This window comes from Mirounga leonina, unplaced genomic scaffold, assembly GCF_011800145.1.
Source record: "Mirounga leonina isolate KUSES-001 unplaced genomic scaffold, KU_Mleo_1.0 Mir_126, whole genome shotgun sequence".
NCBI lineage: Eukaryota > Metazoa > Chordata > Mammalia > Carnivora > Phocidae > Mirounga > Mirounga leonina.
In genome coordinates this window covers 17,941,260-17,951,508 of record NW_023270314.1, presented here as the reverse complement: position 1 = coordinate 17,951,508, position 10,249 = coordinate 17,941,260, and positions in this window count along the sequence as shown.

Genomic DNA, 10,249 nt, shown 5'->3' with positions numbered 1-10,249 from the left:
TTGTATAGAAGCTGTTCAGTCAGCTTTCAGTTTTTCCTCAGGAGGAATTACTGTATAAATAGGTGTATATTTGGTGTGTCCATGGAGGAAGTGAGTTCAGGGTCTTCCTGTGTTACCAGTTTGGACCTGAAGTCTCATGTATAACTTTTGACTCACCCAAAACTTAACTACTAATAGCTTATTGTTGACAAGAAGCCTTATCAATAACATAAAGAATCAATCAACACATATTTCATATGTTATATGCATTATATACTATATTCTTACAATAAATAAAACTAGAGAAAAATAAATGTTATGAAAATCATAAAAGAGTTCTTAAAACTTTTGGCACAGAGTAAGGACTCAAGAGATGCTAGCCTTTTAACCTTGCCTGTTTTCATCCAAAGATGATCCAACTACTCATTTACTTGTTTTTTGTCCAGGCTGCATTACACTAATGGAAAAGTCACATATCTCTACAAATTAAGTGCCCTATATTATGACTTTATTGCTTTTTGAGGTTTGAGTATCTAAAAACACCAAAATTTGCTTCAAATATTTTCTGTTCGCCTTGATTTCAAACCAAACTCTGTATCTTGTATACTCAGCAGATAAATCTCATCTACTTAAAACCTGTATGTGCTGCTGTTTCCTCAGCCCAGAGGCATTATTTCCTTTAACCTCACTTTCAAATTTCTCCCTAGCTTCATCTGTTGTTGTTCATTTATCTAACAGCAAAAACATAGATTCCTCTCATACTAACCCTTCCCTTTGATATTCCCAGACTATTCCAAATAAATCCCTTCTTTTATCAATTTCTCCTTCTCTACTTCTTCTTTTGCTCAACTTCTCAGCCCCTCTGGTCTCTGTCAAAGAAAATGTATTTTCACTTAGTCTGCCACTGGTTGTTATTTAACCTTCTTTGCAGCCACACAATTCCTGAAAAAAAGGTGGTTTAAATGCAATGCCTCTACATCTTCCCATTCTATTTAGCACAAATACCAGCAGGCCCCAAGACTTTTTATATCATATATTATATGGTTTTATTATTTTCTGTCAACACAGTTTTTACACCAATTGCAGGGTTAACAGAACTGACCTCTTTCACAAACGAAGAACCACCATTTAGTAAATACTATGCATTACATACTGCACTTTGCATATATCAACTCACTGAATCTTCACAACCATCCTGTGAGACAAAAAGTATTTTCACTTCATAAATAAGAATATTGCGACTTAGCTAATTTCTCATTAATCTATTTATGATCTTGGAGTCATTAACTTTCTAACTCTCAGTAGCCCAGGTATAAGCTGAAACTCACCCATGGGCTTATCAACCCCGATGATTGCTCTTTGATTCATGGTCTGACACAGTAGTGACACTGTTGTGTGGGAGGCCACCAAAGACCTAAGCACCGATGGCTTCTTCACTGTTCACCCCATTAGATTTTCTGTGGGATTTGGCTCTATTTCTTCCTTACACATTGACTCTCTTTCCCTGTAAATATGATACCCCCTGCCTTCATTTCCTATTTATTTTCAGTTCTAGGTTCTTAACACACTGCTCCCCCTCTTCCCTCCCTCTTTTGCAGCATATATAAACACACTCTTATTTCTCCCATATTTAAAAAAATGCACTTTTTGGATTCTGCCTCCCCTTGATAAACACTACCATACTTTGCCTTTTCATTTCCCGCTCAAAGAGAAGTCTATGCGTGCTCTTTCCACTTTCAAATCTCTTATTCATTCTCCATCCCAATGAAAGCTCAGTTCTACAATAAGCACTTCATTGAAACTGCTCTTTCCAAGACTAACAATAATCTCTAATTACAAATCCAATAAAACCTGTTCAGTTCCTATCTGACATGACATTTCTGAATGTTTCATTGGTACTTTAAACTCCGTAGGCTTGAAAAAATGAACTCATTGTCTCTACCTGCCGCTTGGCTTGTTTTTCCTCAAGTTTTTCTGCCATATTTAACTGAGCCTCATTTGTCCCATTTTAGTAAGCCCAGGATCTTCTGGAGTTCTCTTTCAGGTCTCCCTTTTACTCGTCCAATCATTTCACCCAACTCATCACTTCCACCTTGAGCAAAACCCTTTATTAGTGGTTCTTAACCCTGAATGCTCATTAGAATCACCTGGGGAGCTTTTAAAAATAATAATAATTGGTCTAGGATTAAAGCCTAGGCACAAGTAAGAGCATATCAGAGAGTAGGGTCAAGCATGGGTAATTGTTAGGATCCTCAAGTAATTTAAATTGCAACTGTTTCACATTCTTCTCAGTGTAATAGTCCAAGCTCAGGCCTCATTCCCTCTCCCCCAGGTTATTTTAGTCCTTTGTCACTTCTCTTCAAGTCCATAATCTCTCTTCTTTAAGATTCTCAATCACATTTTTGCTAAAATCTGTAAAGCACAACTATGGACATGCACTGTCCTGCTTACCTAACTTCTAGAATAAAGTTCAAAAATAAAGTTCAGTCACTTTCAATAACAGGATTTGCAGACAAATGTTTAGGGCATAATGCATCCTATTTAGTAATTTGCAATATATTGAAAACAGATATGAAAAAATTGAAAACAAATATGAAACACTCAAGTCTTTTGTGTACCCATTTTCCCATAGGTTAGCATAGTGCTATGCGTAAGTAGAGCATTGAAAAATTACCTTGTGAACTGATTTTAAAAGTATTTTTTAAAGGTTAAAGGTGAAACTTTAGCTAACCCCAAAATGTAATCTAGCCAGATAAACCTAGTAGGAATTTAGTAACTGTCTGTTAAACGCCAGATAATTATAATGTCTACACTACTTTCCAGTCTCACACAGTGCAAATAAAAACAATGAAGAAGAAATCTGCTATCTCTACTCTTTTTCAAAGCATTCTATATATATATATAAAAGACAAACCCTTACCTTGATAAAGATAGTAATGTGCTATACTCTGTGGGTATGTTCTCTGTGTGGGTAAGGGGCACGGGAGGCTGCCCAGTGTGTATGTCTCCTCTGACTTTTCTGTTTCTCCTAGCAGAGTGTCTGCTATCATTCTATTTCTCCCCACTTAAGTAAGTCAAAAGGAGAAAAGGCAGGATGATGAAAAATACTATTTGATTTCTTTGTATACATGGCTCTTTCAGATGGATGTATCACCTATGAATTGAGAAAATAAAACTTTATTAAGATCAAGTCCCATTTAATCATTGTGCTGTTAGCTATTGGGTATCATCAAAGGTCACAGCCCAATTGTACAGCACAGGACTTGCTGAGGGAAATAAAGAACAGGATCAAATTCCTTTTTATTCCAACCTTAGATACAGATTCTCAGTTCTCCTCCTACCCATTAAAGTCAAAACCAAGTTTGAAATCACATGTGGTACTGTCTGGCGTTAAAACTGGAAGCCTCCATTATGTTAAGGCAACAAGAGTGTACAAAAAATAAAGAAAAATAAAGCTAAAGGATGTTATTCTAAAAATAGAGAACTTGAAAAAAGTTATTACAAATCAGTCACTCATTGACCATATTCTTATACTCTAATCCACACCACAGTAAAGTTTTACCAAGTTAGTTGAAAAGGATAAGATCGATCTCTCTCTCTCTCTCTCTCTCTCTCTCACACACACACACACACACACACACACACACACTGCATGTGAAACTGGTAAAATCCAAGTAAGGTCTGTATTTGAGTTAATAGTATTGTGCCAATGTCAGTTTCTTGGTTTTGTAAGATTTTGTCATTGGAGGACAGTGGGAGAAAGGGCACACAGAAGTTCTCCACTCTTTTTTGTAACTTCTTGTGAATTTTAAACTATTTTAAAAAATTATTTTTAAAAAATTTGAAAGCTGAGTTATAACCGTATCTGATATTTTCATTAACATTTCCATATATAATGAATTTCAAAGGATAAGCAGTATATTTAGCAATTTGTATAATAAAAAGAATTTTGCATATTGCTAGCAAACATCAGTTGTGCTCATAGTCAAGATGTGGGCAAATAGCACAAGTGTAAATGCATCTCTTTCAATTGTTTCCTAGGAAAGAAGCAAATCAAGTTTGGAACCTTGTGTAAATGGCAAGAGTTGCCATGGATTTTTATTAAAAGTTAGATTGAAAAATTTATGTCAGCTTCCCCATGAATTCAGAGGCTTTTCTGGATAGTAACTGAAGTGCTTTTAAAATAAAACACTAGAAAACAGATTCTCCAAATGTAACTCATGAAAGAGAGTCTATTTTGTATCCCAATTTTATTTACTTTTTCTGAATAGTCACAACATTAATCTACTAGGGATAATCTAGTTAGTATATTTGAAATTCCATTTATTTTTTTCTATTGATATGCTTGTGTTACACTTTTGTATATAATACAGAATTTCCAGTGTTGTTTTAAAGGACTCAGTTAAAAAAAAATGAGAAGCATGATCTACAATTTCAGACAAACCTAGGATAAATTCATAATTTCCAAAATAATAGTTTTCTACTTTGTTCCAAAGAAATTAAATGCTGTTATAATTGATGCAAAAATTCCAGGATAACTGTTATTTTTTTCTTTCTGAATTCATACATAATCTCGAACTATTGCAAAATCCACTCAGAGCCATCTAATTAGTTTTATGTATAATTAACAGGGAGGGAGGAAGTCATTTCATCCCATGGACTTGTGGGGCAGTACACTTTGGTTCAGTGTCCAAGGTATACTTCACAAATTTAATTTTTAACAAATTTTACACTTTTAATTTTCTGCCCAGAAGACATTCTGGGTAATGTACTAGTCTTTGAAATTTGTTACCAACTAACAAGCCAAAACTCTCCAAGGTATGTCAGCCTCCATCCTGGAAACCAACATAGACTTAATTGACCATGTCAGTGAGTTTTAAAAATAGGAAAGATGGTCATACCTTTTCTAACATGATGGAACTTCTAATAGAACAATTTCTGAAGTACCTTCCTATTAGGCTAAGATGAGTAACAAAGAAGTCTCTCCAGTTACATCCCTTCAACTATACATTTACACAATATTATTACAGATTGGCTATGCATTTTCAATTCTTCTCTACCTTCACATAACAAATGAAATAAAATAAATGTAGTATAAAATTATACATTCTGTAATAACTTAGAAAAAAAGTACATACATGTTTAAGGCCTTTAAATATTTGTAAGACTTTCCTGTAGAACTGAAGAACAAAAATGTTAAAATGACTACAAAACTGTGGACAGAAACTGACCTAAGAAATTGTTTGAATGGGACAACTATAAGCAAATATTTATAAATTCAAGACCAAGGAAAATGAACAATTCTATTAACGGACTGAACAAACAAATACATAAGCATTCAAACAGTCATTGGGAGCGAGCAAGGGACAGTCTATTAAAATGAAAGAAAGGACAGTTAAAAAAATTACTAGAAGAAATCTTAAGTGAATAACTCTCAAGCTAAGAAATCAGAAATCCACATGCATCCCTGTCAATTTTTTGAAACTGAAGGCTTCCTACATACTTGACTGCTCACTGCTGATTTCTGTGAAGGGAAAAAGTAAATGTAAACATGAAAGAAAAAGCCCACTTGAAAAAAAACAAAAACAAAAACCGGGGGGAACGTACCCTTAGAAGTACAAAATAGCATATAATGAAAATGGAAATTCAGTTCTAACTATTACCTATTTAACTGATAGAGAGCTGCAGTAGTATGTTAGCCTTGGGGAAACATGTCAGCTTGTCTATACATTCTTATATGATTGATGTTGTCAGATAACTATTACTTGCCAACAATAATTATTATCAATGGATATATATTTCCATTCCTTTAACAAAAGCAACTTTAAGACGTTAAAACATGTAGGCTTTCAGAGCTCCGAGAATAGGATACAAATAAAATTGTCTCAGTCTACACCATGCCAGAGAAGTTCGCAAAGGAAATGTCAGTAAAGGCGGGTGCAGTCCCACCAGCCAATGAACACAGGACCGGACCCAGGAACATATCCATGGCAGAAGGCCGGTGCACTTGGCAGACTTTCAGAAACAAGAAAAGCAGTCCCATTTGAGGCCAAGAACCCAAAAGGTGAGTGTCTCTGACATCACCTGGAAACACCAACTCTTCAGACGGCAACTTCAAATTCTCTTAGCAAGTGCAGTATTACAAGTTGAACACAGTTCAAATCTGACAAAATCTTCATGACACAGAAGTTCATGTCTGACTTTTTAAAAGTCTTGGTTTCAAGAAGAGGCTGATGACGAGCCATGAAATCCCTTGGACGTAAGACTCTGCAGTGCCTCTTGTGAGCGATATAAAAATCTCCCTTCAAGATCACCTCAGGAATTAAGTTTCTGTGCATATGTTCAATGTAATCAGGCTTGAGGATCACTTGATTTATCCTTGGTTAATGGGTCACCTACAAAGGAAGAAGAAAACAATAATTTTATAACAAGGCTATGATCTTCAAGCTCCAAACACAATTTAGTATTAGAAATTAATAACTCAAAATGGTGGTATTTGCTATATCAAATAAATTGTTGAATTTTAAAGGACTACCATATTCACATTTTGCCACCTATAAAAATACACCAGTTTTTTTTTTTTTCTCTTTATACTTTCACAGGATTTTTAGAGCCACCTGAACAACTATCCAAATGACTGCAGCTCTGACCAGGAAGATCTTAACTGGTGACACTACCCGTCTCAGATCCAAAGAATGATTCTGGAATCTTTGTTCTTGGTACAGCCTTGGAAGATAGAAGCCGCAGATCATAAACACTTTATGCCAGGCCTCAGTAAAGAAAGACCTTTGTTCACAGGAACACAATCAGACCACATATTCAAGAAAGTCCTTGGGCATTGGCTCCATAAAATCCATTCTTGAAATAGTTTAAAACTTGAGTGCTTCTTTGACTCAATTAGGTTTCAGAAAAATTAACTATTCATGAGGAGAAAAGAAATACCTGGGGAGAAAAACAATGATTGCACTGGGGAGAAAACTTGCAATGATTGCAAGTGTTAAGAGTGTCCAAAAATTCTCAAAAAATTGACCAGTATTATTAATGCTATTATAAATATTATTAAGGGAGATCCCCACTGGCTTTTCACACCTACTTAAGTCCAAAGAATGTGTACAGGAAAAAATAATAAACATCTAGAATACTTGATACCTATATATCTCTCTATATATATGCATACATGTAGATGATAGATGGATATAGAGAAAGACAGATTTCTGCTGTCTCAGTGAATTCCTAGTTATACTCTAATACCAAGGTACTTAGAGTTGCATAACTATTTTTTTCAAGCAATGGTTATAACAAAAAGTGAATTCTTGAAATTTGCTGTGGATACTTTGGTTTTATTCCATTATATAATTACTTATCCCTTCATAAAATATTTATGGAAAGGCTGTTTTTTGTTTGTTTTGTTGTTTTTTGATCAACTCTGAAAAAGAGAAACATTAAGCAAAATAACCTAGCTCTGGCTCTACCACCTCTGGTCTCAAGTTACACTACAAAAGGAAGCTATACATTCAAAAACAAGTATTTTCTGTGTGGAGGCAGCCATCTTATTTATGTCTCTGGTCAGCTATCCTGCCCAAGAAGGAGCCTCTGCTTGCATATTTAAAGCTTCTTACTCCCATGCACAGAGGAACTACGGGAGGAATTGAACTGGGGATAGAAGGACACAAATACAGAAAGGGCCTGCTCACCTCCAGAGATGCTGGGAGCAAGGGCTCTCTTAAGTAGGGCAGCAATCTCACTTTCAATTTGTCTTCCACTTAGTGGTCATTTTATAGAAGTTCTGTGAATGGCTCCGTTTGAGTGTGAGTGTACTTTACCATGGAAAGTAAATATGAATGTTTCTACACACATTATGTCACAGGTGGTCAATGGAGGTAGCTGATCATTGTGAAAAATACAAACTCTTTATGATAAACTTTCTTATAAATACTGATTTAACACAATCTTTGATGGCCATTGCCTGAGCAAGATCCACTTGCCTTTTCTGGAGATTCTCCTCTTAGTAGCATGATAAGGGACTGTATTTCCAAAACTAGTGCAAGGAAAAAAGAGGAATTGAAAGAGACTGAGAGAGAACAAATGGGTGCGCCTCAGCAGGGATTCAGCATAGGCAACTGGAAGGACATGATGCCGTGACCACACAAGAGTGAGTGGCCTATCCTGTGTCATTTCAAGCCCTGGTTCTTAGTAATCTGTGTGGGTATGGTAGATGCATTCTTCTATCTTCATTCCAAGCTAAGTATGTCATCCTGCTAGTTTATATAAAGCTGGGGAGTGATTCTCTCAACTCTACGTTAAAGCTTTGTTTTTACATAATTTTAAAAATAGACACTCAGATTTATAGTACAATACCAAAGGTTTATGGACGTAGAACAAATTTTTCGTCCATCTCAGTAAACATAACATGTATACACATAAACACATATATACAATGCACATTCTAAGAAATCATAAATCTACATTTTTATTCTATCAGCTAAAATAATTGCTAGAAAATAAAAATGTAAACATGACTAAAAGAATTATCTAAGTAAGCATAGATCAAAACATGATTAAAATGACTTTTTTCCTCCAGTTTTACACAATATTCCTAGTTTATTAATCCTAAAAATATGCTAGCACATTTTATAAGATGAAGATAGGGCCTAAGTGGACTATTTGTTTTAGATTTCATTTTTTGTAAATTACTCTGATCAAGTAATTGTTGTTTGGTGTGTGGAGTTCAAGGTTACAGTCAGGTGGTAGTACTCGCAGGCACAGTGGATGCATCATGCCACCTCTCGGACCCTCAGTTTTCCAGTATGTAGAAAGGGGATAATCCTGTTAACCTCACTGTGAGGTTGCTGTGAGGATCAAATATAATAATGCTTATGAAAACGTCTATTCTGGTAGTATAATAAAAGTTCAGAGTTTTTTGTAATGCACAAATCTTTAACAAGAGAACCACTAAAAGTACAATGAGAGGTTCACACTACCAGACACTTACATCAAATCAGAGGAACTCTTAAGGAATCCAAACAAAGGCTAAGTAATTACTTGTCCTTTTCAAGGTAGTACAGATATGAACATGTGTGAGCGTGCCTCAGCACCTTCCTTGACAACCTCCAGATTTGTACCAAATGAAATGGCAAAACCAAAGATTTAAAAACATTAAGGATGATTTTGAATGTAGGTACATTATCAACAATTTTAATCACCTAATACACAAGACACAGTAATATTTAAAATGAAATTGCCTAAAATATAACACAAAAAAACAACCCTTTGATAATTTACATGCTTATTAAACAAGTCCAAGTTATTCAAGTCAGAATTCTGGCATGCTAGTTGGAAAACAAGTGCCATTTGACCCTTTCCTGATACGCAAGCGTTGTTTAAGCAATATTAATACAATCTAACATTTAAAAACGTTGCTCTTATTTTAATTTTTTAATACACCACATTAAGCATTGCCTTATTTTTAGAACTTAAATATAGCTCTCTCGCTCTCACTCCAGCCATATCTTTTGGAAGAGGCCAAATAGTAAAAAGTGGTAGCTTGTAAAGAGGATTTTCAGCAAGTTTTCAGTAACTAGAAGCAGGACGTTGCAATAAAACCATCTTTACAGGGTAGGAAATATCATTTGCTACCATGAACGTACTGTATTTTGGATCTGAGGGCAGTAGATATAAAATACCGCATGAGGGAGAGAAATGGTCCTACCATCATTACACTTGTGCCTTGAGCTTCGTACGTTTTAATCACCACCTCAGTTGAATTTCCCTTTCCAAAGGCAGTGTTTCACACAGCTGTTCCTTTTTATGTACATCTTATTTGTTTGTGCTGCACACCAGCCAATTCAGCAAGTAAAAATACTTGACCACTGAATACATGCAAAAGGTAATGATAATAATTAGTAGTAGTAGTAGTAATAGGAATGGCAGCTTTTGTAGTCACAAGCACAAAGCTATCTCGGTAATGACGCACCAGGATGGAGCTAACCTGCTAACATTAAACAAAAAGCACTAATTCTTTAAGAATTATCCCCTTTTTAAAAAACCCATCCCATGTATTTCTCTCAGTCTAACAAATGTACTATAGGATTCTGATTATCTCAAAAATTTGTGCTAAAATCACATCCTTTAAGTCTGTTCGCCAATTTAATCAGAGAAAACAAAACCAGGTCATGGCATACATGACGTTAGTTAAATATGAAATTAAGTCAGCTATTTTATACTGTTTTTATTTTGTTTTGAACATTATGCAGTATCCTCTGCCTATCTT